Consider the following 16,486-nt stretch of genomic DNA (forward strand, 5'->3'; position numbering starts at 1 on the left):
TTTGCTTTAAGAATCAGCTCTTCAGATTCTTAAAGACTTTACCATGCTGAGATGAAGAACTAATGATTTCAGAAATCAAATTTCTCTCAACTGATTTGTTTGCTCTTGAGAAAGACTCTTCTGTGACACATCCTTTGGAAATGGACTGTCTTCTGTGTCCTGCACGTGGCAGTGTTGTGATGATACAGTGGAGTAGATGGAATATTAATCCATATTAGTAAAGGATCCTCTGCCAGGCAGGAAATATGGGGAACACTCAATTTTCTCATCAAAAGGTGGCATTCATGATTATTATCAAGCAGACTGTAAATATGAATTATTTTGTGTCAGGTTCTCTGTAAAACACAGATAATATTCATCACTAAGAAAACTCACTGTGTTGATGTATATCAGGAAGAGACAGATAAGAGCTGTCATATCAGAAATGGGTTTTCCCTGTACAATAACTTAATCAGTATTTCAAATGTACAGGACATCTCTCATTTTTCGGGATGTGCTAGTTTATAATAGCTATGTGCACATGCCCTCAGATAAACTTCTGTATCCTCTCCATGTCTTAGTCCTTTCAGGTGACTGCCAGTTCTTGCTGAAAATTTATGTCCTGTGGGCAGTTTTTTGTCTGTAAGTGTGCAGATTTCCATTTGATTTTGGGTAATGAAAAAGCACCAAGATGTTTAGAGCTCTGACCTATTTTTCCATGGAGGCTGATACCAAACAAAGCAATAGAAAAGCATTTTACACTTCTCTGATTGAAGCACAGTAGCTGCAGCAGCCACAGCACGTGGAAATTATTTTCTCTGACGTTTGCTATTACCAGTTTTCCAAGCAGGTGAAGTCCATGGTGATGCAAGTGGTGATGAAACTCCTGTTCCTCTGCATGAACTGGTTTTGTGTGGAAAGCACCAGTGTAAAAGTTTTACAGGAGGGCCAGTGGCAGGTTTGGCGTGGTAGAAAAAAGGTGTGCACGGCACCAGTGATCAGCAACGTGGTTGGACCCGAGAGGAGACCACATAGAGGGTGTGTGAAAACACAGATTAATTGGCCTTAAAATGCTGTGTATGGGGCACAGAAGAGGCTGGGCTTACATTTCCCCCAGTGGGAACATGTTGCTGTAGTGGTCGAGAAGTTTTGCCAGTTATTCCTCTGTACAATCTCCAGGTGGCTTATGCTTGATAGGATTTCCCTCTGCATCCCTGGTTGGAGTGAATCAGCTAAAAGCTTTTGCCATTTGGCAAAATAACAGCCAAATCTCTTCATCATTTATTAACATTCATTTCTGCCTCAGGGAAATTTTATATTTGGTAACTCGTTTAGTTTTCGGCTTCAGGAAACCTGTTCAGTGGCATCTCTGAGCCTCAGGTCTGTGGGGTAGGAACACAAACATGGCAGGAGTATGAAAATAGAGGATTTCACTGGAAACAACTGTTACTGTAGGTGTAAAATTATGTAAGTAAATTGCCATCAGACACCAAGGCTGCAAGCTGCTGGAAATACGGCAAGAAACAAGCATCCATCAAACTCTGAATTCTTATAATGAAGGTGCTTCAGAACAGCACTGGTATTTCCTTTTTACTTGAGAGATGAATAGAAATCACTTGCTTGAGTTCATCAGGAATGCGTGTTATAAATGATGTACCAAGCACCTGCATCTGTGCTCAGTTTTGTAGTCATATATATTTTAGTGGAGCTGTTCATAAATGGAGCCTTTTCTAGAAGAAAAAAATTCCACAGAGGCTTTTTTTTTTTTTTAAGTAGATGCAGAAATTCAAGTGAAGAGAATTTCAAAGACACCCACAATTCTTGTATGTACTATAATTGATAAATGGTAATTTTTTATTTGATCTTTTGAAAAAAAAAAAAAACTTATGAGAAAAAGTTCAGAAAGCTCAAAAGCCCCTAAAATTCTTTCCTCTAGAAACAATTCAGACTGTTTGGAGGAGTTGTTCTCTTAATCATCAGCATCAGACATCTCTTTTATGTGTTTGGCAAATTTTTACCTTTTTTTTTTTTCTTTCATTTTGATTTGATTAATTAGACCACAAAGAAGACATTGGAATAAAATGGACTGGTTACTTCTTTCTTTGTTTGAAAAATAAACATTTGGTTTGAGATCACATTTTTCCACTTGAGTGCATGAGAATATACTTTCATGGGGCTTGATTTTTGAAAATTTATTTGAAAAATATCAAACATGTTTCTGTTTAGCTTGCTTTACTTTTTATTAATCTATATTATTTGAACCGTGTTCATATTCTTTGGGATATACTGTTTAGCAACTTTAAGCTACTGAACCACCTGATAAAAGGATGATGAGAAACTTGTCAAATTCTAGAGGAAAAAACAAAGAATAAACTTACCTTTTTTTCAGCAATTTTAAATCTTTCCATCTCATGGCACACAACTTGTACAATCATTGCAGACTTCTGTGACGTAATCATGTGAAATTATGAAAATATATGGGCTGAGAGTATTACAACGTGATGACAGCTGATTCTTAATTTCATCATTCATTATATTTCTTTTTGAGCAGCTTGAGATAAGCTGACTTTTGTGGTTGGTATATTCATAGTTAACATGTTGCTGTGTTTCTTGAGACATGTGTACTCTGCAAAATATGTTAACCAGTGAAAGCGTCTGAACTAAATAAAATAAGGATAATTTAGGACATGCTGAACCCATGCAGAATTCCCCCTTCCCCTTCTTCTGCATCTGCATAAGGAATGAACTATGAATCAGACCAGGAAAACAAGTTTGACAGTGCTCCTTTTGCAGGCCCACTGAATATCATGGAGAAAGATGAGGTGAAATAAAGAAAAAAAACTAGCTACAGACAAAAGTTTTGATTGTTTACCTGTTTGTCTGTGAGTCAGGCTAATTTAACATCATCATGTAAAGAACCAGAGAGTAAGAAAAGGAAAAGCCTCACCAGTGTCCTTTGACAGGACATTTGCACTCCTCATTACAGTAACAGCTTCAGTATTTGCTGGGAATCAAAGCAAGGTGGTTCTCCAAAGCCTCATTTCAAAGTGCTGTCTGCTTGCTAGATTACACCTAATTATTGAATGATAACCCACGATCAAATACTGAAATCATAGGTGAGAATGGGCCTGCAGTAATTTCTCCACTGTAATCATGTCCTTCTATTGTAAGATTTTTTATGTATTTTATGGTATGCAGCATTTCCACATTAACATTTAAATACTTAACTTTCTATCTCTGCAGTTTGATCTTATTCTTATATCCTTCAGCTTTTCATTACATTACTATTATCTGATAAATGCACAGTTCTCTGTTCCCTTTGAAGTAGTGAATTATTATACAATATGGACTAGATCATCCATAGATTATTTTCCATGATGCAGCACAAGTCAGGAGATTCTCGAGAGCCTGGGCAAACATTGCATCAAGCTGAAAGGTCTGGTTTAGTACTTGCTCCAAGATTATGGAAGTGAATTTTCCTTGTCTGGCTTCAACAAGAATCTGCAGCCACAGGCGCCTGAAGGCAGTGCATGAATTAGAACACAAACACACAACAAACACACAAACATCACACACAAACATCACAACAAACAGCAATTAATTTGTTTTCTCTGAAGAGTGGTTTCATCATCTAAAAGCAAAAATTGTCCCTGCTCTAAGAACAGTCAGTCAGTACTAGAAGGAAGTTCCAAATTTCAAAACTCTGATTTTTAGGTCCGATGTTCAAAGCTTATTATCATCTTTAGTGATGGTAGTAAGGAGGAGGTAATGTCCCAGCTTCCTTGAAATCATGTGGTCATTTAAGGACATTTAACCTTCAATCTAAAAAAACCCACAAGTTTCCAGCTTGTAGTTGTAAAAGAAAGACTAAAGTCTATGGAACAATAAACCAAGCAACTAGTACACAACTCAGTTCTGCTGCACAAACCCTCCTACAAACGTGAGCACACAATGATTTAAAGGCTTGTGTGGTTCTCTCATAGTTTTTAAGATGGCTCTGATGCAACTCATTAAATATGAAAAGATAGACTTAGGACTGGAAGGGGCCTTGGTCTTTTCTGCTTTCTGGTAACATGGATGTCTGGGAGATGAGACATGGTCTAAATCTGTGTATAAGCAGCCCCAGGATTACAAACAAGTAAAACATACTGGCATCTGTGCTCAAGACTATGAAATCCGAACAGTTTCCTATAACATCTCAAACCCAAACATTCTGAAATAAAGGAACAAGAAAAGGGAAGATATTTTATCAGCCAGAGGTCTAAATGAAGAGGGGTGTTGTCTGAAGCTTCATGAGCCCTGTAATTCTGTGTGTGGCTCCTGTTACTTGTTTCCTCTTAGGGCATCATCAAACTCTCTGATATTCACAGGGGTTGCAGTGAAAACAGTTCTGAAGCAAATGGCAATACCTACACCAAGACCTTCAGTCTCCTGTCTGGGGAAAATATTTATCTGCACATAATTATTCGTGTTTCCCTAGTGGAAAACTCCAGCAGACTGATCTGTTCTTTCTGCTGGACAATTGTTTAGAAGCTTATGGTCCATGCCTAGCTCCTAATAACTTTTTCCACTCCACACAGAGTCAAGTGGTGCCCTTAGGAAATGTGTGATTCAGTCATTCCAATTCTCTTTTAATTATTAATTTCTACTCTTCATTTATATTTCACTGAACTGCAGAAAATCTCCAGTCATCACAGTGCCACTTCCACCTCTTAACAGCCTAAAATATTTATTAAACTCATTAAGCTCCAGTCTTGGTAGCTAATTACTACAAATGGATGTTTATGGAAGCAAATCTAGCTGTGAAGATCAGATTTAAACAAGTGTTAAAAACTCTTTGCCTTCAGAGATTTTTGTTTTTCCTCTTTTTAATTTGTCATGCTGATTTGTAAATCTTCCTCCCTATTCCAGTAACATTAGCACTGTTGATAATAACAGACACTGTTTGTCTTGGAGAAATGCCAGTATTCTAAGTACATATCTAATTTGTCCAGACAGTTTTAAAGTCTCTTGAATTAAAATTATAAGTTTAGCCTGAAGAGTTACAACAGCCAATTATGGATTAAAATTTGCAATGAGAAATTTCTAAACAAAATGAACTACTAGAATTCTTTGAAGTTAAAGGCACTGAACAAATTCAATCCCTTTTCTATAGTGAATGTCACCAACCCTCGTAGTTGATCAGGGCTCTCAGAGGGTTGAGCATGTGGCGTTGATGCTGTTTAAAGGTTTCAACAGACCTTGTGTAGCTGATTTTGAGGCCACTGTTAGACCTAAACCTGTGTGTGTGTATTTACTGGGGTAGAAGAATACATGGCTGTTGCTGGAGGTTCTTCTGGAATGCCAACCTAGTTGGACCTCCTCTGAAGCATCCTCTGGAGGGCCACCTTCCTCTCCAGACAATAGACAGGCTACTGGATGAACCCCTTAGGCTGTGATAGGAGGCATTCTAGATCTTCAATCTATCACTGTCTTCCACAACAAAATCACAGAATCATAGAATCATGGAATGCTCAGGGTTGAAAAGGACCTTAAAGATCACCAGGTCCCCAGAATTATTGCTGTACTTACACAGTCAGTCCACAAGAACCACTGGAATAATTCTTGTACACAGGCTGCCCAAAACTTTCTGTGAGAGCACTCTTCTCTCTCCTTCAACAGAAAGGGAGCAAGCTGAAATGGTATATTTAAATAGCATCTTTGAGACTCAAAAGGCGAAAGCCAGAGACTATTAAAAAGGCAAAAGGCCTCCCACATAATCACCCTTGCAATGGAAATGTTCACTGGTATTTTTTAATACAGCTGTTTTTCGTCTTGATTTATCTGTTGACTGACTCTTGGGGATGGTCCTGTGCAGGGCTAAGGGTTGGACTCGATGATCCTTGTGAGTCCCTTCCAACTCAGCATATTCTGTGATTCTGTGAGTTCAGTAAGTGCCCTGAAAGGAACAACAGCAGTGTGTAACCTGAAGACCTGTGATCGAGTCTCTCTGCTGACATCTGCTGAATGGAATTCCAGGTTTACTGGGGAAGGGAATTGTGTCTTGACTTGCTTCTTGGCTGCAGTGGAGTCAGGATATAAAATGTTATGGTGGTGGAGAACAGAAAAATTCCTTTATGCAGATACCAGGTCTAGCACATCCTTCGGATGCGCTGGGTTCCACCATTTCCACACTGACTTGCTTTTCAGCTTAGAGCACAGGGACTGGATGCAAAAGTGTTTCTGGGTTTGGGATTGCCTGGTTATTACCCTTTGGATTTGGAAAAAGTGCCTAGCATTATTTTCATACGGTTTAAAAAATTATTTGTGAGTATGCTTTGAGTTGGGTTACTTAGCTTGGAGTTGAACAGGAGGCATCCCTCTGGCATTGTATGCTGTAAGGAGAGAGATTTTTAGGAAAAAGTGGCCATTTTTTTAAACCAAAGAAAGTAAAGTCAGATAAGATATCACAGCTTGATAGCCATCAGTGTATGTTGTAAGATAAAATCAGATTGTGTCTGAAAGTGTTTCTGTAACTGCCAGTGCCTCAGTATGTGCAGAACTTGGGCCGTGGGTGGTGGCAGCAGTCAGGGCTCTGAGAAGGAGGTGACAGTGTCTGTGGCTGCTGCTCAGCCACACTACAGTAGCAGGTACTGCCTGCTTCACATCCAGTTCTTTCCTTTAGTCTACTGCAATATTAATTGTACACTTCTGAGGATATAATTACTTCATCATTTGACTTTCCAGGGTCATAGTCCAGGACAGGGAATGTTGGGATGCACACCAAGTGCACATTCTGGAGTTCCAAACATTTCAGTCACTGAATACGGAGGACTATCCCCATCCAAGGACTGCAGAGCCTCTTCAAAATACAAATACATTAAAGTGCATTTTCAAAAGTGCTGAAAGTCCTTAAAATTTATGATTAAGATCAGGCTTTTTAGTGTATATTAGTCAAACACATATTTAGGCTGGACAGAAAATGGCTTATTGGATTTCTAGTTTTTCAGGAAGGATCTCTTCCCCCCTGAACACCAGCAATTATTTCTGTGCCTCTGCAGACCAGAGTGGACAACGGCATGTTTTTCTAATCTCACTCTGTGGACACTTAGGGCAATAAAATGCAATTCTCCATTCCAAGTGTCTGTGGATACCATCCCTTTTTTAAAATCTGATATGAATGGTATCTTCAGGTGTTTCTCTAAAGATACCATTAGCATACCAAATGAAACCTGTACTTACAGGGTGTATCTAGGGCAGCATCTGACTTTTTCCAGGTATGTTCCCTTTTTCTACCTTGATATTTTGTCTAGGAAAAACTGAGATACTGTGAGGCCTGTTTAGTCATCTGATGAGTGGATCAAGGCCACTTGCAGACATCTCTATTGCACGTGGTCAGCTCTATTCTATGGTACATGGACAATGGACCTCATGCATTTGGGATGCACTGGGATCTAATGTGTGTGCACTGAGTAGGTGATCTGTGTGAGCACAGTAAATCCAATTCACTCTGAACTTACTGTATGTGCATAAATCAAGGATGCATCCCAGACACATTAGTCTCACTGCATTTCATTTTGTCTGGGAAAACCTGGACAGAAATATGGTAGCCCTAAGCTTCCCACATTCCACACTCCACACACACACATAATAGGTTCATGTCTTGAACCTTTAGTCTCTCTCGGGCTTTCCATTATTGTTGATACAACACATAAATCTCAGGTTAAGTGTTCTCCTGACTTCGCAGTTATTTGCCATTTTCCTATAGGCCAAACAGTCTTTAAATCCTTTTGAGTTGCTTATTAGAGTTTTAGGTGGGAAATAACAGACGACCCTTGGTTTAGCTCTGAGGCTGACTCAGGAGAAATCTCTGTGTGGAATGCCCTGGTATGGGACAAACCACTCCGAGGGATTTTTGCAGACGTGGGCATTGTTCTCTCTGTTTCATGTTCTCTGTTGTTTTCTTAGCTAAGTTGCTTTGGTATTTATTAATTGAGAGTTGTAAGTAATTTGGTTAATCTAACCCTTGATCAGCAATTTCAAATCAACATTTGAGAGGGAACATGCCCTCAGGCAGTTGTTATTTATTCTGGTCAGGTAATTCCTTTCTGGGCTGTTTAAACAGCAACATTTTCTGTAACAGTGAGGCTGCCCAACTTAGGAAAAGAGTTTGTAAAAGTCTGCCTTTCTCTTCCTTTCAAAGTTTAACTAAGTAGACTGCTTAGTGTGATAATGATAACCCAGTCCTGAGACGGGCAGATAGCAGCATAATTAGAAATATGCAACACTGCAATATAAAGTCCAGGCATCTGGTAAGGATTAGATTTGCTGGTTATACAAAATCATGAAGATACAAACCATTTTGACAGATCTGATAGAGAGAAGAAAGATGAATACATTACCATCTAAGCTGCCCTTGTAGCACTGAGAAATCCTGTAGTGCTGTCCACTTAAAATATTTTAACATCAAAAGCTAAACATTTGACTCTCAGGGAAAACGTCTCATATTTACATGTATCACCCATTGCTAAATTTCCCCTTAAGTATTTTAAGTATTTTATTCCTTTGTGGAGGAAATATCAAGTATACTTGCTCACATTTGGTTTTAGGAGATTTTTTTTCTCTTTTTGGAATTTTGGAGTATGAGTAAGTCTGACTTGGCATTCCAAAGGAGTCCAATAGTCATGAAGCTCCATAGAGTTGCTTCTAGGCAGCCCATAAGGAAGAAGTTAAAATAATCTCACTGAAATATGAAAGACTGAGCTACAACAAAAGCACTGTGATAATTCAGGGGCTCACATCTACAAGCCACATTTGTAGTTAATAAACAACCAAGCTTTAATCACTGCAAGAAGGTTGCTCCCTTTACACCTATTAAAAAGTCTTTTGAAAGTTAAGCAGCACAGGTACTCAGTGACAACTCTGACATCATAAAAATTATACCTTGTCATATTTATCAACAAGGCAAAGCCATAACACAAGCCTCCATTCTCCCTTTCCTTCCTCCTCTCAAAAACAACAGCCAAAAGCTTTAAGCTCTATCATTAGAGCAGGTTTGTCCTGGACCTAATAAGGCAAGTGTCTGCAGCTCCAGAATGAAGTGGGAAACTGAAGAAAGCTTTGAATTTCAAACATCTTTCAGTGAGGAATTAGTTTTAAAAGACGTACAACAATAAGCCATGAAATAAGTCCAGACACCATAATTCAGGGATAGAACACGCTATGGAACTGGCAGGCGGCCAGCCCAGAGCCAGGTGCCTGGTTTGGATTAGATTCAAGTGGCCTTAGGCCACCTACGGAGCTTTCAGGTAGAATCTGGAAGCTGCTCACCTCAATATGCCCTACCTTACTTCTATTTCAGGTACTTGTGAAGGATTCCCAGATGGCTGGCACTCATCCAAACCCATCTGCTCTCAGCTCTGTTGTCTCTATACTGTCGTGAGGCAGGTTGCAGGAAAAAAATGTATCTGGAAAACAGAGACTTAATAATTAGCTGCCCGTTTTCCTCAGTTTGCAGTGAGAAAATGTGGCTTCATGAGAGTAGCATTTATGTCTTGCTGCTCTTGACACCTTGGGGGGAATTACAAATGAGCAAGACACAAGTGTACATATATAATCAAGGGAACACAAAAGGTAGATACTGAAAAAAATACAGCTTGCAGCTTAGACTATTATAGGTCATAAAAATAAGAGTGCTTTGACAGTCTAATTCATATTTTACCTGTCACATTCTTCTGTTTACTTTTAATTCCGTTTTATACTGGATCATGAAAATAGGCCAAGACAACTCAAATCCTGGACTTCAGTTGTAGAATTCTGACTGTAAATAATTTCTGCCTGACCATGGCTGAGTCCTAGACATGAGCTGCTTCCCACAGTCCTCTGCAAGATCCTGTGCCTATCCCAGTTTCATTCCATGAGGGTGGCAGGCAGTGCTGGCTGGTTGGGCAGAGCTGAAGACAGTTCTTCCTGCTAGATGCAACTCAGTAAAATTATCCTGTGGGCATGGGTAAAAACTAATCAGGTTACCTTCAAATAGACTAACCAGCTTCAGTTTCTGGTTATGAAGCTTTAGCACAATGTTGTAGTGTCTGCCTTGCCAAGAAGGTTTAAATCTCATTTAAATTCAAGCTAAAAAAATCCTTCTCTCACTAAAAGTAAAATGATTGAAAAGGCCATGAAATCACTTTTATTAATGTTACACTCTTGAAGAGTTCATCCATGGAGCAAAACAACAGCACTTTCACAGTATTTGGTATTTCTTAAAGGGGAGGAAGGGGAGGATTTTGGTCATAAGGCACCTCCCAGCAAACATAAACATACCTAGAATTAGGCTCGTACCTAAGGTTGAGGAAAGCTTCAACCTGCAGGTTTCCAATTTTTATGAATAGTCTACATTTCTCTTATTGTAATAGGACTAGAAATCACTTCTTCTGTAACTCTCCCAGCTACCTTTCATTCGTGCTTCACTGCAGCACTTGCCTTAATAGTCAAGGTCAGAATTGACAACATAAAGACCTAACTCATCCTTTACTAAACTCAGCTGAAAAAGGGCTGTTCTTTTCAATATTATAGATGTACAGCCTAAAATGATTTAATTCCTTTTTCTTCTCAACATTCAGCTCTATTGAAAATAGACAAAAATCAAACACTTTCCACTTGGTACACACACAGAGTAAGATATTATTAGATGTTGTCACAGCAACTGGTGCAACACTGAGTTTGTAAAACAACTGTTTGACTCCTCAGCATGCTGAAATCACTTTGGAAATCAACACCACAGTCGGGGAATTTGCAAATTAGGAATGCAAAGAAAGCTGTGGTAAATTAAATACTGTAAGCTGAGCTCTTGGGATAGGGACCAATTTTCTGTTCAGCATGTGTTCAGCACCTAGCTGAAGGAGCCCTCTACAGCGACTGCTACCATATTCTCCATCTGTTATCATCATCTTTTGGCACAAAAAACAGTGGCAAAAATAACTCTATTTGCAGAAAAATAACCATGGGGCACAAAGGCCATGTTTGCCTGGTAAAAGAGTATAAAGCAATTTAAAGGGAGCTAATACCCTTATACAAATCTCTGAAGTGATTGCTCACTGCCATTGTGGTGCAACATAGTCCTCAAGTAATGAGATTCTGGTCCTCAAAAGATACAACTTTCCAGTGTCTGACACAAACCCCGCTCCCGTTATGGTACAAGAGTTTAGAGTCTTTCAGTGAACAGCAAACAGAATATCTATGCAGATCTTTTAGACAACACCTTCTTTGTGTAGTGTTGCATGGTGCTGCAAGCCCTTTCTTATAGAAGCAAATATGGAACAGCTCCATAATTCTGTGGGAGACCTTTTCCTGTTTGATTGCCAAGCTGTAGTTAAAATTCCCGCTGAGAGGTCCAGTTGGGGTAAGAAAGAGATGAAGGTGGTGGGTCTGAGCAGACACCTACAAAGAGAGGATGAACACACACTGAACCAGAAGTAAAGGCATCTAATTTTCTTAGGAAATGGGCTGATACTTAATTGAAAATGGTAAAACAAAGTATTTATGGGTACACTGCAACTGTTCCATGCAAGGGACTGAAAAGGCTCCTGAACTCCTTTGCAATCTGTGTTCCCAGCAAGAAGGCTGAAGTAACAAAGGCTCATTGATGTGAGAAGGGAGGGAAGTTTTTAATAGAGGAATCCCAGGAGCCAGCCAAAGAAGCATTATCTTGTATTAAAAAAATCTGCAAATAATGAAATTCAGAGAAAAGAGAAGCCAATTTTCTTTGCCTGGCCCAAGAAATTAGTAGCAAATAAAAGACGAAACACATGTAAAAAGGACTGGAGACTAAATCTTCCCAGCAACGTTCTTCCTGGGGTATGTTGTTCAAAAGCATACATGGATCCATGTTCAGAATTGCTCAGCAGGTTCAGTTCCTCTTGATCCCAACTAGAGCTGTGAATTCTTGGTACTTTGGAAAATTAAGCCCCCAGAGCACACTTGAAATTTTCATCCCAGAACTCAGACTCCCGCTTTGAAACTAACTGGATACAAGCAGGAGAATTATCAGAGATCTCATCTTCCACAGCAATGCAAACTGATGCTAGCACTTGTAGTCACATCAGCAGAAGTCACCTTTCCAGTCCAGGAATAAAATGAAAAAGCAAGATAATATGTCAGGCTTGGGTGTGATGAAGCAACACCACCAAGAGTGGGGGAGAAAAGCACAACTTTTAGTCTCTGTTGGACGAAACAAGTATATTTTGTTTACAGACATGAAAAGAAGGACCAATAAGAAATAAATGAGGAACCATTTCATCCCAATGCCATTTGTTTTAGGGGTGGAGCAACTTCATACATTCCTATCATGGAAGACAGAGGTTGAAACTTCCATATGGATTTTGTTTCTTGGCCTGGTTTATCCTTTTCTGGGGTGCAGATGCTGGCTGACTGTAACAGAGACTGAGCTTTCCTTCCTGCATGTGATGCCAAAGTATGTCTGAAACCAATACTAGTGTCTTAGAAGTAATTTGCAGGGGTTTTAACTGTGTCTTTGTGACTCTGTAGGCTGCCCAGCCTTCTGGGTAGAGTGCAAATCAGTATTTATTAAAAGCATTTTCAAAGTGGATCTTTGAACCTGCTGGACTGCACAGTTTCTCCCGTGCCATTTTTGATCCATTGTATAAATACAAATTTTGGCACGTGCACAACATTATAAACTGCATAATTGTTTTTATTAGAGTTCTGTGAGTTTGGAGGTACCTGTGCTTTAATTACACTTGGCAAGTTTCCAGGAAAACTCTTCTAAAATGTAGTGCTTGCAAAGCCTTCGTCGGGCCACCCACAATGACAGCTTTTATTTTTCCTCTATTAGTGATGGACATTTTCATTTAATTTTGGTCTGGGTGTGTGACAGAGCCCCCGTGTACCGAGCTGCAGCTTCCCCCTGCTCACTCTCCAGCCCCAGAGTGTGTCGGGACACCGTGGCAGCAACTTGTGACGTTTGGACCCGCGCCAAGCAAGCGCTGTTTGCAAAGTTTTTTAGGTTGTCTGTCTTGCTTCCTCGGTCTCCCCTCCCCCTGTTAAAAATCACTGGTGACACTAGAAATGCAAGTCAGTTAATCTCTTCTAAAACCTAAGCACCAGCCTACAGCAGGCAGGGCAGGAGAAATGCAGAACATTGCTCGGGAGGTTTCCCCGTAAGAACCCAGCACCGAGGTGGGTTTAGTTCCGCTCCCGAGCCCAAATCTCTTGTGTCGCAGGACAGAGCAGGGACAATGGTAACAAGTCAGCAGGATAGCTGGAACTTCATACTCCATGCCAGAAAGAGGGATGTCCAGCTAGCACAAATAAATGTGTAGAACTAATCAAATTAGGATGGACATGCTGTGCAATACAGAGAAATGCATGTAAGCAGAAAATTGTGTTTAATATTTGTAATCAAAAGCATTTATTTGGGACTATAACAGCCCAGTGCTACGTGCAAATTGGGTGAGGAAAAAATGTAAACATTTTTTCTTTGATTTCGTGGAGTTAGGGTGCAGCAGGAATGCTGGATCCTTTTCCAGGGGCTGTGATTAAAAAGTTATGTGAAATGAATTTAGGGGCTTATTGACAGAAAATGTCACTGTAAATGGTGGTGAAAACCTATTCCACAGAGATTACTCTTTGTTGTGTGGAGTTTACCAGAAATTATAAGATGCAAAGTGAAAACTGTGGGTTTAGAAACAAGCTGAGGATATAGCTTCTGTCCTAACACCACATCTTAAGGCTTCTGCAGAAAGCAAAATTTAGTAGAGAAACTGGTGAGGCAGTGGAATTTTATTCTGTGAACTTTCAGGCCCTTAAGGATCAGGAATTAATGGAGGAACCATGCTATGTCAACCAGTACATGTTCTTGTTACTTACACAGTTTCCATGTCAGCTGGAATATAGTTCCCCATAAACAGAATAACCAGTGACATGGTATAGCCCGTGCCACGTGTCACTGAAAAATGCAATCAGCCATCATGCAAAAGCAACTCTATTACAGTAGCTCATATTGTAAATGGAACACTGGCTAGAAATGCAGAAACATGCTTTTGGGAACACACTAGACTAGCATTTTCCATGCCTCAGAATATTGTAGTCAGCTTCAGATTTCACGGAATAAACAAAGGAGTCCTCACAGTTTCTATTTACGTGAGTAGCCTTTTAAAATTTGGGAAGAGGGTTAAGAATATGGTGTAGGAGTGGATTTGCTGTCAGCTGCCATTATAAGACTGTCTAGTACTTTATAAACCTGCTCTGTGGAAGTTAGAGCAAGTGCTAATGATGCTGCAGCTGTGGGGAAGCTGAGCAGTGTCCTCAGGACGTGCTATGTTCCAGCTGCCCCCTGTCCCATACCTGAGGGGTCCCTGGGGCAGGAAGCTGGGCACCAGCTCCCTCTGTTTATAATCTCTGTTCTGCACAAAGGATCCTTCTGGCAGGGAGGATACAAAAGAATACCTTCTCAGGTTCTGTAACCCAGCCAGAGAGAGGAGCTGTGATCATTCATGCCAACTGACAGGATTTGGCCTCTTCCTAAACTGTATGGTATTGATTGCATGGCTTTAGATAATGTACAGAGAGCCATGAGAGTGTGATTTAATACCAGGTGACTATATCCCTGCAAGTGCACTAAATCTATACAAACCCTTCCTCAAGGTCTTTTTTAGGTTGTTCATGTTTTGTTCAACCAGCAGCCTTGCCCTGCTATGAGTGTGTAACAGTTGCTGAACTCTTTAGACAAATTATATAAATCCACAAAATGCCTTGAGATTACTGAATGAAAAATGTAATGGGAATGAAAAGCCTCCTTAGCAGTTGTGGTGTATATGGAGCATAACCAAGTTTGGAGCATAATTTCACTTTGGAGCCTCTTCAACCCTGTGACAAAGATGGACTTGATGGGTTTTAAAGACTACCAGCTCATTCTAAAGAGGGTCATTTGTAAAGGGGTTTCTGTGAAGACTTCTCTGCTGAAAGAGTTCCACTCAGCATGTGGTTAATCACCACTCACTATAAATGAAGGCAAAGGGCTTCTGTGCCTCTCTGGAGTGAAACATCTTCATGAGGATAAACACAAAGAGAGCATAAGGACTGAGCTGGAAGAATCCTATGGAGTGCTTATGTGCGTCCTGAGAAACACAACAAATACATTATTTGGTAAGAAATAGTCACAGAAATGCTCATGTAGGAATAGACAGTTCAGAAACTGAATGCTGCTTTAGCAAAAAAAGTTCTGCTCTGATTTTACTATGTGTGTTCACTGAATATTGATTAAAACAAGCCCTCCCTGCACCATTTCCCATTGAAAGTACTCTGCCTTCAGTCATCCAGTCAGATGTGATTTAAATATGATATAAATTATACAAATTCATTATTAATATAAATAAATATGGAAAAATAATCTAGATTGATGGGGAAGAGGTGACGGCTCTCAGACAACAGACTTCTGTGAATCCCTCAGTTATCTCAGTGGTCACAAATGTCTCACATGAGAAAGAGTTTGCTCTAACAAAGATGGTAAAACAAACATGATGGCATTTTAATTCAGGGCTTGTTTCTTCTGCATGCTTGTCATTCATGTTACCAATAATCATAGACTCATAGAACCACAGAGTGGTTTGAGTGGGAAGGGACCTCAAAGCTCATCTCATTCCACCCCCTGCTGTGGGCAGGGGCACCTTCCACTATCCCAGGTTGCTCCAAGCCCCTTCCAACCTGGCTTTGAACACTTCCAGGGGCACAAGTTCTGTGTGCAGCTAGACTCTATCACGATGGCCATGACAGCATAATTCTTGGGGGGAAAACAGTCTACAGAAATGTATGAGAAAAGAGAGATTCCAAATTAGAAAGAATAGAATTATTAAAAATAATAATCCATTTTCTCTGATAAGCTCACAAGTGGAAACAAGAACATCCAGCACCTTTGCACCTAGACATCAAGACAATGGACACTTTGCATGCAGGTGTGATCTGTCTAGAGTGGGGGTGTGAGATGTCCTGGTGAAACTCGGGCTGTGCTCTTGTGAGCCTTGGTGTGATGAAGCAGTAACTCACTGCTGGAGCAGAGCAGCAACCCCTTCTTTTTCCTTGCAGCTATGAGAGAAATCCCGATTTCCTGAGAATCTCTTCACACTGGAGATCCCTCCCAAGGGTATTGCTACCTGCTCGAGGCTGATGAGCTTCTACTGGCTCTCCACAATTCCTTAGATTCCCCAGTAATGGAAGAGTTTCTCATGTAAGTGGAACACAAATGTCACAGGTGGATACAAACTAGCAGGGGAAGATAAAGATCTACTGAGAACCTGATAAAACTGATCAGCATAAAAAAGGGGTGGGAGCATCCAGCCTGACAGCTTAGGGAGAATAGAGCCCAGTGAGACTGTGGCATGGTAATGACTGTCTCTGAGGGAATATACACTTGCTGGTCACCTGGGGTGGGACTTGCTAGGGAGTGGGGGGAGGAAAACCCCCCTCTGGCTGCATTGTTTACTCCACTGCTGACTGTGGAGCTTTAGTTCTC

The sequence above is a fragment of the Chiroxiphia lanceolata genome, chromosome 13, assembly GCF_009829145.1.
Source record: "Chiroxiphia lanceolata isolate bChiLan1 chromosome 13, bChiLan1.pri, whole genome shotgun sequence".
Lineage (NCBI taxonomy): Eukaryota > Metazoa > Chordata > Aves > Passeriformes > Pipridae > Chiroxiphia > Chiroxiphia lanceolata.